General features: G+C 39.3%; 1 pseudogene; it reads right to left on the bottom strand.

Moving 5' to 3' along the window:
- Positions 1-7,445: 7,445 nt before the first annotated feature.
- The window catches only part of LOC111390731, a 17,350-nt pseudogene continuing 1,997 nt past the window's right edge, over positions 7,446-22,798 (bottom strand).

Here is a 22,798-nt window from a genome sequence, read left to right as displayed (position 1 = left end):
GGTAACACTTACAAACCTTTCCTCTCGCGAAAAAATTATGAGGAAAAGAAGAAGGCCTCGACGGGTTCTCAAAGTGGATGCTTCGTGTGCAAGGGGCCACATTTAATGCGTGATTGCCCTAAACTTGGCACATTGGCGGCTATGGCGGAGGAACGGGATTCATCCTCTTGCCAAGATCAAAGGACGGAACATTTTAGTTCATTGCAACTTCTTAACGCTCTCAATGCTAAGGTCGTTCCGACTTCCAATAATGAACGAGGATTAATGTATGTGGAAGCTCAAGTAAATAGTCGGCCCGCACTAGCAATGGTGGGTACGGGAGCTACCAACAACTTTATTACTGAAGATGAGGCTAGAAGGTTGGGCCTCACAATCACTAAAGGTGGTGGTCTTATGAAAGCTGTGAATTCTCCATCTGCGCCCCTTGGTGGCATAGTTCGAGGAGTGGAAATTCAATTAGGAACTTGGCATGGCCAAGTGGATTTTTCGGTGGCTACAATGGATGATTTTCGCTTGGTTCTCGGGTGGGACTTCATGAGGAAGGTCAATGCTATTCCTATGCCTTCCTTTGGCTCGGTTTGCATCTTGGAGAGGGGTTCTCCATGCATGGTTCCTATGGTAGCTAGGACAAAAGCAATAGGGCAGCTTTCGGCCATGCAACTAGCAAAAGGGCTAAAGAAAGGAGAGGCGACGTATTTGGCAGCATTAAAAATGGAGGACCAAGTTGAGGAAGTTGTGGGTGACGATAATGTGCCCAAAGTCATCAAGAATGTCCTCGAAGAAAATAAGGACGTGATGCCGCCGGAGTTACCCAAGAGATTACCACCTAGGAGGGAGGTGGATCATAAGATTGAGTTGGAACCGGGTGCCAAACCACCGTCCATGGCACCCTATCGGATGGCACCGCCGGAGCTGGAAGAACTTCGAAAGCAATTAACGGAGTTGCTTAACACGGGGAGAATACGACCTTCGAAGGCACCTTATGGCGCTCCGATTTTGTTCCAAAAGGAGCATGATGGATCGTTACGCATGTGTGTAGATTACCGGGCGCTCAACAAGGTAACAATTAAAAACAAGTATCCTATTCCTTTGATTGCTGATTTATTTGATAGACTTGGTAGTGCAAAATATTACACAAAGGTGGACCTACAAAAGGGATATTACCAAGTACGGATTGCAGAAGGGGATGAGCCTAAGACAGCATGCATCACTCGATATGGCTCATTCGAATGGTTGGTAATGCCTTTTGGCTTAACCAACGCCCCGGCCACATTTTGCACATTGATGAATAGGATTTTCCAACCTTACTTGGGACACTCTTGGCTGCAGTAGGTTTGGCAGGGAGAGAAGAAGATGGATGAGCAGACTGTTTAGCGCGACGAGGAGGAGAAGGACTCCAAATAGACAAAGGAGTGACTAAAATAGGAGGAGAGGAAATTCCTTTGCCAAGGAGGAGGTGCACTTCCTTGGACATATCATTGGCCACGGGCGCTTGAAGATGGATGAGGCAAAAGTAGAAGCAATCAAGGAGTGGGAAGCACCAACCAAGGTAACCGAACTTCGTTCTTTCCTTGGTCTAGTTAATTATTATCGGCGGTTCATCCAGGGCTACTCAGCAAGGGCAGCCCCACTAACGGACCTATTGAAGAAGAATAAGACATGGGATTGGTCCGAGAAATGTCAAACGGCCTTTGATGATTTGAAGGCGGCCGTGATGGAGGAACCGGCCTTGGCATTGCCGGATTTCACCAAGACCTTTGAAGTACAAACAGATGCCTCAGACTTTGCTATCGGGGGTGTTCTAATGCAAGAAAGGCGTCCTATTGCTTTTGAAAGTCGCAAGCTCAACGACACTGAGCGTCGGTATACGGTGCAAGAAAAGGAGATGACGGCTATTGTTCATTGCCTACGAGTGTGGCGTCATTACTTGTTGGGCTCAAAATTCATCATCAAGACGGATAATGTCGCTACTAGTTATTTCCAATCACAAAAGAAGCTGACTCCCAAGCAAGCACGTTGGCAAGATTTCTTAGCGGAGTTTGACTATGTGATGGAATACAAGCCAGGGAAGGCGAATGTTGTAGCCGATACGTTAAGCAGGAAGGCAGAGCTTGCAGCCATAAGCCAAGCCAAAGGGACGTTGCTTGATTTGATTCGGGAAGGCATGGATCATGATCCCTTGGCTAAGGAGTTGGTAAAAGCTGCCCAAGAAGGAAAGACACGACGGTTTTGGGTCGAGGAGAGCTTACTCTACACTACGGGGCAGCGTATCTATGTTCCTAAATGGAACAATTTGCGGCGAGATATCATCAAGGAGTGCCATGACACAAAGTGGGCTGGTCATCCAGGGCAGAAACGCACATTGGCACTACTTGAACGAGCTTACTATTGGCCGCAAATGAAAGACATGGTGGAGCTCTATGTAAAGACTTGTCTTGTGTGCCAACAAGACAAGGTGGAAACAAGGTCACCAGCGGGTTTGTTGGAGCCTCTACTAGTCCCGGAGCGTCCATGGGACTCTATCACCATGGACTTCATTAGTACCCTGCCTAAATCCGATGGGTTCGGGTCAATGATGGTGGTGGTTGATCGATTCTCTAAGTATGGCACCTTCATTCCTGTCACCAAGGATTGCACAACGGAGGAAGCAGCAAGGCTATTCTTCAAGAATATTGTGAAGTATTGGGGGTTACCGCGGAGCATAATAAGTGATCGTGATCCCCGATTCACGGGTCAGCTATGGACGGAGTTGTTCAAACTCCTAGGCTCGGACCTACACTTCTCTACAAGCTTTCACCCTCAGACGGATGGACAAACAGAAAGGGTGAATGCTTTTTTGGAGTGCTATCTCCGGCACTTTGTAAGTGCCAATCAGAGAGATTGGGCCAAGCTCCTAGATATTGCACAATTTTCCTACAATTTACAAAGGAGTGAAGCCACGGGGCGGAGTCCATTCGAGTTGGCGATAGGACAACAACCACTAACACCCCACACTTTGTCCACTTCTATTGAAGGAGGGAAAAGCCCCGGAGTATACAAAATGGCTAAGTCATGGGAGGAGCATGCCGACTTAGCACGATCTTGTTTAAACAAAGCACGGAGGCGCATGAAGAAGTGGACCGATAAGAAGAGACGGCCTTTGGAATTTAAAGTTGGCGACCAAGTCCTTGTGAAAATATTACCTCAACAATTCAAGGCGTACCGAAGTGTGCACAAAGGCTTGGTACGCAGATATGAAGGGCCGTTCCCGGTGTTAGCTAAGGTTGGCAAGGTATCTTATCGCCTTGACCTACCTAGCACTTTAAAGATTCATCCTGTCTTCCATGTGAGCATGTTGAAGATATATCATGAAGACATGGAAGACCCTAGCCGAGGGGAGTCACAACGGGCTCCTCCGATTGTGACTAAGTCATTTGACAAGGAGGTTGATGAGGTTCTAGCAGATCGCATTGTTGGAAGGCGTGGAGTGCCTCCTTGCCAACAATTTTTGATAAAGTGGAAGGGATTGCCCGAGTTCGAAGCAACGTGGGAAAGTCAAGAAGACTTGTGGCAGTTCGAAGACAAACTAAAGCATTACGCGGCGACGAGGGCGTCGCCCAAATAGGCAGGGGAGAATGTCACGACTCGCTCGATTTTGGCACAAGAAGATCGAGAAATTTAAAATGTTGACGACGTGAGGCTAACCAGAATATTCTAAACTCCCACAAGTGCATGAAGATTGCTAGAATATGGTGGGACATTCTAGAAGCCTACAAGCTCCTCACTTGGTGGATTATTCTAGATCATCCTAGTTTAGTCCATAAATATTTTAATGTAAATATTTGTATAGATAATTCTAGATGCGTAATCTAGACCATTGGATAGAAAAGATCCTAGCCATCCATTTGAGGAGGCTACTACTATAAATAGTTTGGTATGATTCATTTGAAGGCATCAAGAGAATGAAGTTGTAAAGAGTATCCTTATTCAATACAAAGCCTTCTTTGTAAGTTCTTGTGTTCCTTCATTGTCCCTTTCTTAAAGTGTTTTACTTAGTGCCTTTCTAAGACATCAACGCCAATCGGGAGGCTGACTTAGTGTAATAACTGCGGGGGCGGAAGTTGAAGACACTAAGGTCGCACGGTTCTTGAAGGAATTTAGCAAGTCCGTGACAACTGGCTAAGTAACAAACATATTAATGTTTCTCGTCCCCAATTGTTTCCCCCACCCACACATGTAAGCAATTAAAAGAAAGGATTTTAGGGAGAAGGGGAATAAAAAATTAGATCAATAGCAGTTTGGGTGGGGATGAGTAAAGACTGCATCATCATATGATGATATTCTAAGATGAGGTAATTTAGGGTTCAAGGGAGAGCTATGAATTGTAGTATAGAAGTCTAAAAAAAGAATAATCCAGAATCCCAAATCAAATGATATGGTTAATGCTTTATTCTGTGGAGTTGAGCGTCTCAACAAATTGATTTGACAAAATAAAATTCATAAAGAAAGCAAGGACTTATTGGTACCATCCATAAAGAAGCAATGGAAATGGTCCTATAGTGTGGAAAACAAATGTACAGGATGCATAGTTGAATACGTGTGTGGGGAAAATTTCACCAATCAAATAAACACAATTTCCATTTTAGAAATGCCTCGTCTCAAGTCTAAACCCTAATTCTCTATATAAATTAAAATAAACAAAAAGTAAAAGCAAAAATAGAGATCCATAATCATCTATGATAGACCATACTTTTACGCAAATAAACTATTGAAGACAAGATTTTCTATTTCTCTACAGTTCATATATATAAGAAATTTCAATTATCTAATGTCTAAAGCTCCTCTTTGTGATTCTGAATTTGATCTTCAGCCAGCATTCAAGCAACTTCACAATAAAATCATAAAAACACTAATACTACATAGCCTTATTTCACCAAACTGCATCAATTTGACGTCTTACATCTTAAATATAAGAATCCCCATTTGAAATGTGAGAGAGTTTTTTTTTTTTTCCCTAAAAAAGTTAATATCTAGAAAATTTACCAGCTTAGGTTGACCATTTTTACCACCAATAATAGTCATTATGATGTGCCCAGTATCAGTTCCATTTTCATCCATTCCATTTTCTACAACATATCGAATGTCAGCAGTAATATGGAAGATAAAAGTTAAAAACAACAAAAAATAAATTCTTCTCAATCTCAAAAATTAACATTTTCCACCTTATCTTCCTTGATCTTCATTTCGTTGATTTCTTCAGGAAGTTTATCCATGAGTATCACGTCATATTTCGTCTTTCAGTACCTGAATGCACTACAGCATCCGAAGCCATGTTCCAGGAAAAATCAAAACATACTTCAAATTGATCTCTCCATTCCACATTAAGAGTGTGTTTGATTGCCTATATTTTTCATGGAAAATGTGTTTTTTCCACCCAAATTCCTACTTTTGTGCTATTTGATTACCATTTTTTTCATGAAAAATATTTTCCCACTTTTGGTCACGTGACTATATTTTCCTTAAAATCAAGGAAAATATTTTCTTTAGAAAGAGTATGATTTTATTTTCTACGAAATTCACTATCTCTTTCTCTCTCTTATTTATCCACTCTCTCTCATTAACCGACCAATAAAAAATGGACAATTATAATATTTTATAGGTTAAAAATTAAATCAATCTAACACATTTAATTGATAATTTCCATATAAATAAATTTTAGGCAATTGAATTACCTAAAATTTATTTTCTTTTCATGCAAATTTCATACTTGCAATCAAACGCACCCTAATTTTTATTTTTATTTTTTTTCCATTTTGTTATGTTCATATTGTAAATATTTTTTTTTGATTTAATTTTTTTAATTCTTTTCTTTTTACGATAAAATTTATTTTTTTTAATTTTAATTAAATAATATTTATATATTCTTTGTTTAATTTTCGTAACTTTCTTTTATTTTTTTTTTAAAAAGTGTTTAAAATTTTTCTCTTCACATTATAAATAATTTTTTATTCGATTTAAAATTCTTTTTAATTCTTTTTGTTTTACGATAAAATGCAATTTTTTCAATTTTAATTAAATAATATTTATTTTTAATTTTAATTATTTCAATTTAATTTGAAAACTTTATAATAATTTTTTTTTTGTTTCTTTTTATTTTTGTCGATAATTTTTTTGTTGTTTAATTTTTTAAATCATTCAGTTTTTTTCTTTATCAATTGAATAAGATGACGTGAAGTAGTGTATGAAAATTGAGAAATATTACAGTGGAGGTGATGATTGCAGTGAAGTAGTGTGTGAAAATAGAGAAATGATTAAAGACAAACAACGTCATTTTTGCTTCCAAAATAATTATAAAAAAAATTGTTACAGTGTGACAAAATGGAAGTATCCACTTTTGTCTCTACAGTAACTCAAGGATTGCCCTTTTTATATAAGAGGGATTAACTAGCGTCTAGTTCAATTTGCTGATCGAGAAGTACTTCAGTGAGACCATTTTATACTCACATGGTAAAATTGTCCATGCAAATCATGACAATTTGTGTCAAAATCACTCAAATCATGATACATTAGGACTGTGTTTGATTCCCATTTTTAGTAAAATACAATTTTCTCTCTTCTTTTCAACTATATTTTTCATTAAAATAATATTATACGTAAATCAAAAAAATTTCATTCTTTTTTAATTATACATTCTTCATTAATCCATTATTTCAAAATACATTTTTTAAAAAGAATGTGGATCGATTACACCCTAAATGTTGAGTAACCACACCCACTTTATTTCTCTTATCCACTTGGCATCCAAGGTGTCATGATTTGTCACTTAAATAGTTTAGGCTCGAAATGATGTAATTTGAGTGGACAATGCATTAAAGATATGCTTGCACGTTTGAATAAGCGTAGACAAAATAGTAATTTACACCAAGTTATGCGGAAAGAAGAAATATTATCCGAAATAATTTTTCCATATGTACAGAAATGATTTCACAGAAACAATACAGAACACTTATATGGATGGATTCCATAATAAAAAGAATAAAAATAAATAAAAATACACACACCACCCCCAGCTGCTGTGTGCGCTCTGAAGAATCTTTGTACACACAGCAGGGTTCTATCCGAAATCTAGTTTTCCTTAGATCTTCGAAGTAAAAAATTTTCTAAATCAAAGATTATGAATTTCATTACAATTTACTTACTCATTTTACGGTAAACGTAATATGCTAAGCTACAAAATTGACTGCCTCTCTCACATCCTTTTTGTATAACATTACACAGGACACAGAAATATCCTTAAAGATCATATTCTGAATAATTTTTGTTGATCTTTTAGCATTAAATCCTCGGAACTGGAGAGTACTGAACCTCTTTCAATTTTCCAATAGTCGTCTCTCTCTGTCACTGCTCCACGAGGTTTGCTGTAATATTCCCCGACTCTCTTTTGATTCAATGCCCCCCAAAGATTGTCTGTGAACCATACTTCAGATCATTTGGGTGCTGTCATCTCCAAATCCGATAAAATCTTGTCCACATCATCAAAATACGGCCATTTAGAATCTGGGGCTTTGGTCTTCAACTTGTCAACCAAGGAAAGTAAAGAAAAATACACACGATCTGCCACGTGAAAGAAGGATAATGTAATCAAGACGAGCCCTCAGCCAATATGCATTATAATGATTGGTTGGTAGAACAAATAAGAATGTCCACTTTAATATGGACATCAGAGTCCTATTTAACAGAATCGGAAAGGTCACATCAGTAACAACTAAACCGCTGTATAAACTTGCATATATGACATAGTCATATGAGCACTGAGAAGAATAATGAGCTTAATTAGGCAGATAAAACCTCTAACGAGAACATTGATGAATATGACAATTAAAGAAACTAAAAAGTATGGGGATGATTGTGTCCTCAATTCTAAGCTAGAGATAAGAAAACGCTTCCTTGCATTTCTGGACTAGAGATGTCCAAAAATATTTGCATTGTCCAGCACTTTAGTAATTCCATCAGATAATAAATTTGAAGATATTTCTTCCCAAAGAGCCATCCGCCCCCGAGAACTTGGAATCTGCTGCGGAGTTCCCTGCGCAATTCAATTAGCTTCTTTCTCTTCAGGTTTCCATTTGTTCCATTTTGCAGTCTTCAGTCTTGGGTTTTAATCTAATTTTGGCAGGCTGGAATCAAGTTCACTGCTTTCTGTTTTGGCCTCTTCTTTTTGCTCCTGTGCTGGAAGTAAGTCGCCTTCACCTTCTGATTGATTGACCACTGATGGTACTATAAACGACTTCCAAAAATCATTTGGAAGAATTTTCTGGTTCAGAACTTAAAGATGTTTCTTCCTCAAGTCTCTCATCTTCAATGTCATGAACTGCACGAAGAAAAATGTATGAAGAACAGTTTCAATAAATTAGTAACATATTGACATCGTGGAATCTAGTTTACAATGCCTAAAAACTTCATAAAGGCGCTAGAATAAATATTACTTACATTACGACAATCACTTCATCATACACAGAATATATAGATTGATATAGTAATATTTTGCCCAATAACAATAATATTAGTACACTTACGATCCCTACACTCCAGATTAATCTTGAAAGTAAAGTAAGGCAATGTAAAACTTGTTGATTTTAATGGATGGGAAAGTCAATATTTTGTTATATCACTTTACCCCCAAATGAACTGCCGAAAAGAGAACGCTAAGCATTATCCTACCATGTAAGCTAAAAGTACATCCTGTCCCTTTCTTTCTGATACAGCTAGCAGATATATGAAACTACCACAAAGCATATTTCTTTTTCAGTGAAGTTAAGCTTACAACAGTTAAAAACCATATTTCGTGCCTTCTGATCACAACTGCATCTAGATACATGCACAGACTTTAGATTACACTCCCCGGATCTATTCTAATAAGTGAACACATCTATATTCCATAATTTCGCGAATTGAAGAGAATTGATAAGAGATTTTAGCCAGAATTAAACATAACCTAGAGATTCTTGTTCTGTTGTACTTCTTGCAAGAGCGCCATCTTCCTCTAGCATTCTAGTCAGTTGTCTGTCCTTTTGTTGTCCATCAACTGCTTTTCTCAATGCTGGAATCCCAAATCCAACAGGCAACTTTCCAGATAGTTTTCCATTAATCTCATCAGCAAGAACAGCGGCCGGATTCTCAAAAGCAATAGCGATAACTTCAGGTCTTTTGCTACTGTACTTTCTCACCATCTTTCTCAAACCTTCGGACACAGTTCTTTCCACGTGGACCAGAAGGCAACTTACAGGACGGATTGATACTGCAGAATGCGCAGCTTTATCAACTGCATCCAAAAGTTTTCCTCTGTCGAGCTATAAGCATTTTGTGCGAATTCTTAATTTTCCTTTTAAAGCCGTTTCAACCAAACCATTTATAGCTTGAGGGCATAAAATTTCCATACTGCACAATAGAGGTGAGGCTGTTACCATGCAGGCAGAAAGTTAAGAAATTAGGATTTTGCAAGTGTAATAAATCACTAACCAGACCACTATAATACTGTCAGATACAATTCTCATCCTCGGCTCTCATCAACACATAGTTCACTAGCCGTTCCAAATGCCTTGTCACCATCACTTTACATCAGCTGCAGCATTCAGTCTATTTTAGCAAAAATATTTTCAGATAATTACAGCCATTTCTGTGTGTGCACCAGAGAGAATTTTAGAGTAACCCGCAAATTTTCTTTCCCCAGGGAATGAAACCATTTGATAGAACCCTACTATTTCTCAAATGTGAGACTCCCAGCATCTCCCTGACTTCTATAACCTGAAGAGATAATTACAATAGTTTATCACAAAAGACATAATAGATTGATATTCAAAATTAAGACTCACGTGCAAACAGATGCTTCTCTCAACTCTTCTATTTTATGGTTAAAGGTATCGACAAGTACAAATATTAAACAGCAGACTAAACCAATGATATAGTGCAAACTAGTCCATTGTAGATTATCTGTGAGCCCATAAAATGCCCCTTTCCCTGTAACTTTGCTTCACATTCCCTTGACCTCCACCCCACTTCTTGGAAGTGGATGTTAATTGAGGTAGGCTCGTTTATAAGACTAGCATAAAAAACAGATTTTGTCCCAGCTTTGTGCAGTTAGATACTAGGATTTGTGTGTCTTAGTCACATAAAAACCCATCCTGAATTGACCAGATAGATATAAAATTAGTTATAACCAAAGTGCAATTACAATTTAATGAGTGCTACTAAGCCAACAATATCCTTTCTTCAAATATCTTGAACTGAAACTGCAGTATGATGAATGCCTGTTGATTTTCCAAGCAACTCATGCTCTTTAAGGAATACAAGTTCTCCATGGGTGGGTAGAAAGTGTTGCGGTTTAACAATCCTTAGCACTTCTTCCTTCAAAAACAGATCACGTGAAATCATAAAAATATAGAAATTATATAGTGGAATGAGCAAAGTAAGAAATTGTAGAAATCACGAGATACTTGTGGACCAAGATTGGAAATTATTCTTAAATTCCTTAGTTAGAATATTAATTGGTTTTCCATAGTTTGAATACTATTTGATTATTGTAATCTTTAGATATGGTAGGAAATTTTCTCTTTCCTTTTATGCTCTCCTCTCTTGTACTATAAGTACGACTGTGTATTGTACATAATCAATAAGAAAAATAATACAATTTTTTCTCTTCATGGTAGCACAGCCTAGTTGTGTTCCTAACCTTGCAGTCTTGGGTCTTTGACACAACTGATTATATCATATCAGGCTCTGGAATTTATTCTCATCAACCAGTTTTCATTATATTAACAACACACTCTTCAGTATGCTTTTCAAACAACAATGCTGAAGCAAAAACAAAGATGAAAGAACTTTACAAAGCAGATGCTGATGCCAAACAACTGCTGTAATACTCAACATTTGAAAGATTCAATACTTACTCTGGAAACATCACACCAGCATCAATTAAAATGTGACTATCATAATTCCCTACCAGCAAGCAATTCATCCCGATTTCTCCTAGACCACCAATTGGTACTAATATGTGTAGTGGAGGGCCATCAGATCAGACCATTCATAAAACTGCTCCATCTTGCATTTAACTGAATCTTCCATGCTCTTTCCAGGTCCCTCTATTCTTCCAGGCCTTCTACGAGGTACTTTGGATCTATGTGAACCTACACCGAGCAATTATCTATTATCTAGTTTACAAATTAATCAACTTTCCAAAGTCCAACAAGAAAATAAATCAGGAATTAGTTAATTTTGTATACTACGCACCAAGAAACTACCTCATAGTAAACTATTTAAAAAACTTATTGTGCTTGGTTGCCTTATCAATGACTAAAATCAAGTAAATGTCCATATATTCTAGCCAAAGGAATGATAGTCCACATAATTTAAAGAACCAATTATAAAATAGATCAAAAGGGAAAATAAGCGGCGCCACCTCTTAGCAAAAACAAAATATTTCATGATCAAAGGATAGGAAAATATTGGATAAAAACATTTAATACCACTCTCAGAAACTACTCAATGCTAAAAACTTCATTAGTTCATCTTCCTTTCCTTGTAAACTAGACAACAACACGTGCAAGAACAAAACTTTATGACTCAATTATTTTTTGTTTCCAATTTAACTACTTCAAAAATGTGTGCATATTTTGATGAGCAAATAAGTTCATACATTCCCATTTAGCAAAATGAACAGGAAAAATTAAAAACATAGAGCCCCCCCCCCACCCCACTCCCCCTTCCCAAAAAAAAATAATAATAATAAAATAAAATTGGAACTAGAAAATACTGGACAGCACAATAAACAAAATTTATAGGTTTCGGTTGACACCACAAAACCTTGTGAGTGCATAGTGAAGCTGCATTCTGTTGACACATAAAAATTCAGTCCAAATCGAACGGTCCAAGGAATGAAGCCCAATTGGAGGATCCCCAAATCAGATAGCCCAAAGAACGAAGCCCTATCAAACAATTCAAGATGAAGGCCCAAATAGGGAGGCCCAAGAACGCGGTAACACCATCGCCCAAGTTTGTTCTGAGCGAATGGAGTGCCATGCAGTCGCCCAGAGCTGTTACTCTATTCTCGCCCAAACCTTCGAGTCGCCCAAGGTCTTAGCAAACATAAAGTGTTGTAGTTTTCAAGAAGTACAGTTATCAAAACAGTTATTAAAGCAGCCCTATCACGTCCCATGATTCAAGGAATTCAATCGAAAACGGTTAAACGAAGAAGAGTAATGGCAGCAGTTAAAAAAGGCAGTTCCATGACAAGTTGGCCATTACGAGGAAAGTGGGCAATTATAGAACGATCCAGCAGTTTTAGGCGGTTGATCACAAAGAGATCATCCAGGGAGTATAAAAGGAAGGAAAGACATAGATCAAAGGGATCGAATCAAAAACTCTCGAACAGAGAACATGTAATTTTAAATTCCTTAGCTTAGATTTAAACACTTTTTTCAGTAACTCGTGTGCTTGCGCCCCTTAGAGGCATTCTGTTTTTAATTTTCAATTGTAAAGTCATCGCCAATAAAAGAACACCCCTTTTTGGGACTTTGTCTCAAGAGGTTTGTCCCTTACACAATCGTCTGATCCCTTTTAATTGTTAGCGACGAACCCGCGCGAAACAATTTGGCACGCCCGGTGGAACAGTGGTGTTTGGTGTTGAAAATACAAAAGGTGAAACAATATGCCTCAGAGATCCGATAAGGAAGCAGCAAGTCAGGGAGGAGTCCAGTCTGTGATCGAGCGATATGAGGAGCAGCATGTCTCTCCACGAATAGATGGACAGAATCAGAGCAGTAACAGTCGTTATGAACCAATGACGGAGTTGAGTCCTCGAACCATGCGTGCACTACTTGGAGAACTCACACAAGATGTTTTTGAACAGGTAAATCTTCGAAGTATTCATAATATGGAAAGATTTATCCAAAATGGGAATGCACATTATGACAACATGGCCAAACAACTAAACACTTTGAACGAAACAATGAATAAGTTAGTAGGACAAATATGTCAACCGGTTATGCCTCTTGCAAACCACTTTCAAACTAGGACAATTGTGGGACATAATCCCTCAGTCCTAAATCCGAATCAAGGGGTAGAACCACTTTCTGGTCCCTCTACTTCAAACCAAGGGGGTGGGGCAGTGCCAAATCAGAACAATGGTAGTGGTACGCCTAACTTGGGGGGTAATCCAAATATAAGAGATAATGTCCTAAACAATGGACAGAATACCCCACGTGTTAATGAGGGAATAGATGTTCAGGCTAATGGTAATGGCCCTAATTATGGTAACTTTGTTGCCAATCAAGGACCAAACATCAGACCTCATGAAAATCAACCAGTTAACCAACCTGTAGGAATTCCATATGAACACAACGTCATGTTGAGGAATCAAATTATGGAAATCGTACAGGATCAGATGGCTTTTGGGGTGCGTCCCATCATTAGGCCGACTTACATAAAGCCATATCCTGATTGGATAGACCAAGCATATCCATGGCCTAGAGGGTATAAAGTGCCAGAATTCTCACTGTTTACCGGTTTAGGAGAGGTATCTACTCTAGAACACATAGGGCGATTCACATTACAAAGTGGTGGTATAACCGATTACCATAAAATGAGGCTTTTCCCTAGTTCATTAAAAGGAGTAGCTTTCTCCTGGTTTATCAACTTGCCAGCGAACTCTGTTCAAACATGGCAACAATTGGAACAGTTATTCCACGCTCAGTTTTATAAAACTGAGTCTGAAGTCACTTTGGCTGATTTGGCGAATCTACGTCAAATGCCAAACAAATGGGTAGAAAGTTTTCTCCAAAGGTTCAAGACAGCAAGAAGCAAGTGTTTTGTACCTCTATCCGAAAAAGAATTTGTCAAAATCGCTTAGGGCTGCTTGAGCTTTGATTTAAAAAAGAAATTCCAGGACAAGGAATTTCCTGACATTTTTCAGTTGAGTGCGAATGTGATTAGGTATGAACGACTGATAAGAGAGGAAGAACAGATGAAAAATTCTAGTAAAAGGATTTATTACAAAGACCCAAATTTTGACGTTCATACCATCAGCGACGAGTCATATGATCAGGCCGAAATGTGTTTGGCCGAATTGGTCAAAGGAGATACGTATACTTGTCCCATAATGGCCAAACCTAGACCATTGGGCAAAGATGAGCCCATAAAAGATGGAAACATAAAGGCTAGAACGTTCTCGTTCGATGTAACTAAAGCTGACCTTATATTTGATAAATTATATAGGGATAAGCAGATAAAGTTGAGCGATAAGCATAAATTGCCAAACCCTGAACAAATTAAGGGTAAAAAATATTGTAAGTGGCATAATGCATGGTCACATTTGACTAACAATTGCTTGGTTTTTCGCCATGTATTGCAGGATGCCATTGAATCAGGACGAATTACGTTCGACGATAAGAAGAAGATGGCAGTGGATGAAAATCCTTTTCCACAGCCACTTGGAGTGAACATGGTGACGTCTGGCTTAAAAAAAAGTTGCCAAAATTCAAGTTGGTCATAGATGATGGAGAAGAGAATCCTAGACCACATCCCAGTGTCTTTGAACGAATCAAGGGGAAAGAACCAAAAAAGGATGAAGACGTCCTGTGTGCAAGATGTAAAAGAGAAGTGAATGGAAATACGGAGAAACCAGGGATATGGTAGCATCCCCATCGCCCCTACTTTCTTCCCAAACACTCAGCCTGGTAGAGGGCGAGGTACATCATTCTATAGAGGACCGCCTTTTGAGAGTTAGTTCAGGCCAGCAGATAATGGAAGAACATTCAGGCCGCAACCTCGCCGGCCAAATGTATGGCATTCGTTCCAGTATAATGCAGGAAGAGCAGTACCCTTCGATGAGATGACTAGAGCCCAACAAAGGCGTTTCCAATGAAACTATGGACGTATGATGAGGCAGCAACAGGGAGTGCCACATCCTAAAGCGCCTCAACTACTCAAGATAGCCAATCAAAATGTTCTCAAGGATAGTGAAGAAATCGATACAGATGAATCAATGAAAGAGCTGCCAGAAACTTCTTCTTGGAGATCAAAGTTTGAGCGGGACAGAAGGGATGGAGAAGATCCAGATCAGCCCCTTATTATCCAGTTCGGTACGTTACCTCCTGTCGTGGCCAATAATTACTTACTGGCCAATGAATTCAAGAATAAAGAGAAAGAAGAAGAAAGGGAGGACAACGAAGGAGAAGCTTGCGTGCTGGAATGTGAAGAAGGCCATACTTCTAGAGAGGCCTACAACGATGAAGAAGACGACGGGATGACAGACATTAAAGAAGAAATTGACCTAGAAGCAGAAGGAAGAAGGAGAGGAGTATCGCGCAATACTCTGTTGAAACAACTACATCGGGAGGGAGTTCGCGAAGTAGACTTGTTGGGAGAACCATCTGGACATCCTTTCGATTTCTACATACTGTACGGGACACCCAAAAGGAAGAAAAGAGTGCCTCACTCTGAAAAGTATGGATCACCCCCAAGAATAATGCCCCCTCCCACAGGTTGGGTAACTGATGAGGAAGCATTAGAAAAAAGTAATAAGGAAATTCAGGAGACAGAGGATTAGCGTGATATGCTGCACATCGGCTTATCACAGGGGGATAATTCGACAGAAAACAAGCAGGAAGTAGAAATAGAGGCTGTCGAAAAGGTTATTTTTAAACGGCCAGCCATGAAATTGACTAAACACTTGAGGCCATTGTACGTTAAAGCTCTAGTTAACGGCATCCCTGTGGCAAAAGTGCTTGTCGACAATGGAGCAGCTACAAACACCATTCCATCTAGGATGATGAGGAAGTTTGCAAAAACAGAGGGTAACATGATTCCAACAGAAGTTATCCTTACGAGTTTCAACGGAGGAGCAACTTCAGCTAAGGGAGTTATGCCATTGGACATAACTATAGGGACGACTACTAGGACCATAGTCTTCTTTGTAATAGATGGTCCTACTAGTTACAATGTGTTACTAGGAAGAGATTGGATACACGGCAGTCGCTGTATACCCTCATCGCTCCATCAATGCCTGATCTTTTCGAATAACAAAGGCGAAGCAGAGGTGGTACAGGCTGATCATAGGCCTTTTGTCGCAGAAGCAAACTCGGTGGAAAAGTTCATGTACGAAGGAAACTATGGACCTGTCAGGGTAGTACAAGATGGGGAAGAAACTCAAGTTGTCGCCCAAAGCGAAGAGCCATTTTCAGTGGACGCACTCATTGAAATGTTCAGACAGATGAGGCCAAATATAGTGGCCCTAGAAGAGCCAGTAATTAGCAAAAGAATAATCAAGGAGTCTTGAATGGATTCTAAGTTACAAAAGCAAATGGCCGATATTCAGGCCTTCAAAGTCAGACTGATGGCTTTCAATAAGGAATGCAATGACAAGGCGAAAGAAGAGACAGCACTAAAAGCGCTGAAGGACAAATTGGCAGTATTCGAGTTAGAACAAAGCATTGGCCGAGAAGTCAACAAGGTGGACTGTTTAGAAGAAGAAGTACTTACAAGGGAACTGGACGAGGAAGTGATGCGGATCATCAAACCTGGATACGCTCAAGTACAAGACCCTCTGATCAAAGTAAATATTGGCAATGAAGGAGAAGATCGTCCAATATTCATCAGCCAGATGCTCGATCAAGAGGTTAGTAATAAATTAATCGCTTTGCTAAAGGAATATAAAGATTGTTTTGTTTGGGAATATGAACAAATGCCTGGTTTAGATAGAGACTTGGTGGAATATAGGTTACTAACTAAGCCTAATTTTAAACCTCATAGGCAGCCTCCTAGATATTTTGCTCCTAATGTACTCCCTGAGATTAAGAAAGAGATAGAGCGATTATTGAAAGCAGATTTTATTAGAATAGCCAGATATGTCGAATGATTGTCCAATATCGTACCAGTACTAAAAAGGAATGGTAAACTAAGGGTGTGTATAGACTTTAGGAATTTAAACATAGTTACACCCAAAGATGAGTATCCAATGCCCACGGTGGATTCTTTAGTAGACTCGACCGCCGGACATGTCATGTATTCTTTCATGGATGGGTGTTCAGGATACAATCAAATTTATATAGCTGAAGAAGACATACACAAAACTGCCTTTAGATGCCCTGGGTCTCTAGGATGTTTTGAATGGGTGGTTATGCCTTTCGGCCTAAAAAATGCAGGAGCAACTTACCAAAGGGCAATGTATTTAATCTTTCATGATATGATAGGCAAGTTTGTTGAAGTGTATGTAGATGACATAGTAGTCAAGTCCATTAAAGAACAGGACCATTTCGAACAGTTAAGATGTTTGTTTGAGCGAATGAAGCAATATAAGCTAAAGTTGAATCCCTTGAAATGTGCATTTGGTGTTAATGCAGGGAATTTTCTTGGTTTCTTGGTACACAAAAGAGGGATTGAACTTGATAAAAATAAAGCGAAGGCCATTTTAGAGGCCAAACCACCTAGCAACAAAAAAGAATTGCAAAGGTTTCTAGGCCAAGTAAATTTTTTAAGACGCTTTATTTCTAATTGTGCAGGGCGAACTAAAGTCTTTTCGCCACTCTTAATACTGAAAAATCAGGACGAATTCGTCTGGAAAGAAAAACATCAAAAGGCTTTTGAAAGCCTGAAAACATATTTATCAAGTCCACCAGTGTTGTGTCACCAATCCAAGGACGGCCAATGAAAGTGTACGTATCGGCTGAAAAAGAATCAATAGCTGGAATGGTCGCACAGGAAGACCAATTTGGTGAAAAAAGGGCAATTTACTACTTAAGTAGACGGTTAACAAAATGTGAATGTAATTACTCTGCTATCGAAAAATTGTGTCTTGCATTGTATTTCACATGTACAAAATTAAGGGCTTATTTACGGTCCGTAACCGTTTATTTAATTTCTAAAGTAAATTTAGTTAAGTATATGTTCTCACGCCCTATTTTACACCAAAGGGTAGGTCTTTGGACATTAGCTTTATCAGAATTCGAGATACAATATATACCTCAAAAGGCAGTCAAAAATCAGGCTTTGGCTAACTTTCTAGCCGATCATCCATGCCTTGACATGCCTGAAGAAATTGAATTAGAAATCGATTCGTTTGAGCTAAAACCTTGGGTGTTGTATTTTGATGGGTCAAAAACTTCTAAAGGTGCAGGAGTAGGATTAGCATTGATTAATCCTTTAGGGATTTGCTCCAAGTTCGCATTCACTTTAGACAGAATGTGCACCAACAATCAGGCCGAATATGAAGCCTTAATTGTAGGCCTAGAACTAATGATAGATATGAGAGTAAGAAATGTGATCGTTAGGGGCGATTCTCAATTGGTAATCCACCAATTGATTGGTGATTTTAAATGTCAAAGTGATTTCATTATAAGTCAATATGAGATCGCCCAAGAATTGTTAGAAGAAAGTAGAACTTCAATGCATTAATAGGATATATAACGACGTGGCAAATGAGTTAGCCCAAATGGCCTCAAGGTACTCAAAGGTTTTGAATTGGAAGTCTACTTGTGAGTATGGAATCATATTGCCGGTGATTCAAAGAAAGGCGAGAAAGATTGAACTTCACTGCATACAAGATGGAGATGCAATGGAATTGGAGAATAGCCATTAAAAGGTTCCTTAAAGAACCTAATGGAGGGATTAGTAGGAAAATGAAGCTGTGTTTGCTGAACTATACACTAATAGATGAAGAGTTGTTTAAGAAATGCTCTAATGGTGTATTGCTAAATTGTGTAAGTTTGCAAGAAGTCAGGACGATCATGGCTGAGGTGCACGAAGGGATATGTGGAGCTCATCAAACTGGCCAAAGAATGAGATGGTTAATTATTACGAGTGGATATTTTTGGCCAAAGATGGGAGAATTATGTGTTCAGTATGCAAATAGTTGTTTAGCATGCCAAAATCATGGTCCAATACAAAGGGCGCCAGCACGAGAGATGGCACCTATTATTAAACCTTGACCGTTCAAGGGTTGGGCGATAGACCTGATAGGGAAGATTTATCCTCCATCGTCCAAGCAACATACTTTTATTATAGTTGCAACCGACTATTTCACCAAGTGGGTAGAGGCGGTACCTTTGAAAGAGATCACCCAAAAGAATGTCATAGAGTTTATCCGTGATCACATCATTTATAGTTTTGGAATTCCACAAACGTTAATGGTAGATCACGGAACATTTTTGAATGGGGATCAGGTGAACAAATTTTTGAGCGAGTTTGGGGTTAAATTAGTAAACTTCACACCATATTACGCTCAATCCAACGGACAAGCAGAATCTTCTAATAAGATTCTAAAAAATATCATCAGAAAGATGATAGATGAAAATGCCAGAAATTGGCACGAATGTCTGAACAAGGCCTTGTGGGCTTATAGAACATCACCTCGGTCAAGTACCAAAGTTACTCCTTTCCAACTTGCTTATGGACAGGAGGCCGTTTTGCCTATGGAAATCAACGTGCAATCGATTAGAGTGTGCTTGCAACATAAGTTGAATGATAATGAGTATACAGAATCACTAGTTCAAAATTTATTGGGGTTGGACGAATTAAAGTTGGACGTTTTAGATAGATTGCAAGTTTAAAAATAAAGAATGGCTAAGTTTTATAATAAAAAAGTCATAGCCAAGTCGTTCAGTCTGGGTGAACTAGTTTGGAAGACGATACTCCCTTTGGATAGCAAGGATCCAAAGTACGGGAAGTGGTCGCCCAATTGGGAAGGACCATACAAAATAAACAGTGTGTTGCCTAATGGAGCGTATCATTTGGAAGATTTAGATGGCACCAAGCACGTGAGATTCATTAACGGCAAATATTTAAAAAAATATATTCTTTCTTTATGGGAATGTGAACAGATAAAAGTATAATCAAAATATGTTGAACGATTAAGGATAACAAGGTCAGAGCAAAATACGTTCAAATAAAGTCCTTTATTATCAAATGTTCATTACAAAGATGCAAAAATACAAATGATGGATGTTCTACAAACTACAATTAAGAGTAAGCTAATCTCCCGGTCGATCGGCGAGTAAGAGGGTGGACTGACCTCGCACCGCCTTCCTAAATGGGTCGCTGCAATGGTGGGATCGCCGAGTAAGAGGGTAGACTGGCCTCACACCACCTTCCTAAATGCATCGCTGCAATGGCGAGCAAAGAGGCTGAGAAGCACTCTCAGCAAGCAAGGTGGCCCGCAAGCATCCCAAAAATTGCCTTCTATCATTGAACTCCTTGTAAAGGACAAAGAGACGATGGAAAGAACTATGATGGTAAAAACTTTGCTGCTGGCCAAAAAATATTTTCTATACCTCCCATACCAAAGGTAACATCAAGGCAAATAGTAAAATGGGCAGACCAAACAATCCATTTTTATAGAAAGACGAAGGTTTCGGATTGATTGTCAGAATGCCAAACAATGGCAGCAAATTGGTTTCGAAAAAGAAAATGAAAATGAAGATGGAAAGTGCGAAGCATACGTACATTTATAGGGGGTGGAGACGAAGAGACAGAATATGAGCAGCCACATTCTGCCTAGTAAATGGAATTACGTAGCCCAAAGTCTTGGGAAAAGAAGTGGAAATATCAAGAGAAAATGTGCAAGATTTTTAGCACAAAGCAGTTAAATGCTTGAAGAATTGGCGATTAAAAGACAAACGTCAAATAAATACACAAGAAGTTAACATATATGTTCATTAATGATGAACAAAATTACAAAAGGAAAGTTAAATGCGAAATTACAAAAAGAAAAGTTAAGGCTTCATATGTCTTAATTACAATCCACTCCATACTGAACGAATTCGTTCCCTAAGTTTTTCCCAATCCTCGTTCTGCCGAGCGGAAGTGATGTTCAATTCAGCCACGACATCATCATCAACTTCCAACTTCTTGTACTGCTCGACCAAAGACTTAGTTCGCTCAATTCCTTGGGAGGCGTTGCGCTTTTTAGCAGCCATTCTCGCCTTACAGTCGTCCATTTTGGCATGAAGTTCCTTCATCTGAGCAGCCAAGCTAACCATCAAAGAGTCTTCAATCATGACTTCGGAAGAGATTTCTTTCAACTAGTCCTCAGCCTTGTTGATCTCCAGACGCAAAGACTCTTTTTCAGATACGGCGTGAAGATATTGAGTACTTTTGACCTTTAGTTCAGCATTCTTGGCCAACAAGGAGAGGACCTCGGAATGGATAACTTTCAACGTCGCTTTAAAATCGACAGAAAGATTGAGCGATGGAAGTGTCAGTGCTTGCTCCAACTTTGCATTCAAATGCTCAAGCTTATCCTTGTTTCTGGCAGCACTAGCCTTACCAACGTCCATATCCATGAAAGACACGTACTCAAAAATAGACTGCTTGAGGAACTTCAAATCTTCCTCTGAAGAAGTAGCAGGATGACCAGATGGAGCAGGGCGAGATGTCTTGACTTGCCCCCAGAAAGTGAACAAGTCTTGGATGGAACGCACAATTTTGTCAGCATCCTGCAAAGAAAATTGCCAATATTGAAGATTCTCACTACAACGAACAAGATGGAAATAAAAGTGAAGCAAAGATTACCTCATCAATAATCGTGGAAGATGGCATATCCTCAGCCAAGTCTGCCACCTGTGGCTCCACCATTCGTGAGGACTTCCCCTTATCTGAGCGAGAAGATGTTGCCACAACGAGCAGACTCATAGGAGCATCTGTAAAATTCAAAAGCAACAAATCAGAAACCAAATAGCACAAGCAAAGGTAAATCATCAAAAAACTGAATTACCTTTTGCTTCGATGTTTGGGGGGTTGACGCCCTGGGAAGAAGGTGGCTCATCCATTGGTTGTGATGAGAATTCTAGGACTGAAGATGTCTCTTTAAGCGTAGTCCCTTCATCAACTGGTTTGGATGAAGCAGCCTCAGCGGAGGATGATGGAGCAGGAGCTGTCGATGTCAAAGCCTTTAAAGGAGAGGCTGAACTTTTCTGAGAAGTCCAAATAAATCATCAGCACACAGAAAAGTTTCAAATATGGAAAAGTATGCTTGTGAGTAAACCAATTTAATTACCTTCCTCTTGATGATAAGAGGGGTATCATCATCATCATCAACATCATCCTCCAGGATGGAAGATGCTGAGGCTGGCCGTTTGCGGCTTGGGACACTCTTGGCTGCAGTAGGTTTGGCAGGGAGAGAAGAAGATGGACGAGCAGACTGTTTAGCGCGACGAGGAGGAGAAGGACTCCAAATAGACAAAGGAGTGACTAAAATAGGAGGAGAGGAAAAAATGCTCGGCTGGTCCAGTGAATGAAAGGCACGATTGGCATCAGTCGCAAACAATCTGCGCTTCACTGACGGCCAGAGCTGTTCAAAAAGGGGATGGATGGCGTGGCTAGAATTGAAGGGGGCTAACGAGAAATAGCTTGTTAAAAGAAGATTGCGAGCATTTATAGCCTCTGCCTCTGCCTCTGCCTCCGCCTTATTAATAATATGGAGGCGGTCAATCAAGTTCCTTGAATAGCAAGGAGGAACAGGCCAAGTTTGGCCGAAACCAAGTTGGCGAGCAAAAAATTGGGGAGCATAAATTTCTACCCCTGCCTTGGCATTGGTCCCAGTTAAAATATCATGAAATAACTCCCTCCCGGTTAAAAACTGGATCCAAATGAGCAGAGAGGTGCTCGCGCTGTCTATAGTGGAGGGGGGATGCACATAGTTTGGAGTCAAAAAAGGAGGAAAAGGAAAGAAGGAAAGGATTGAATCCAAAGAATAAAAGAATGAAAAAATGTCCCTTCTAGACATATTTACAGGAGCCAAGGGCTCAATGGCTAGCCCATAGCAGCTAGCAGA

Source organism: Olea europaea, unplaced genomic scaffold (assembly GCF_002742605.1).
Source record: "Olea europaea var. sylvestris unplaced genomic scaffold, O_europaea_v1 scaffold709, whole genome shotgun sequence".
Taxonomy (NCBI): domain Eukaryota; kingdom Viridiplantae; phylum Streptophyta; class Magnoliopsida; order Lamiales; family Oleaceae; genus Olea; species Olea europaea.
This window is presented reverse-complemented; position numbering and strand designations above follow the sequence as displayed.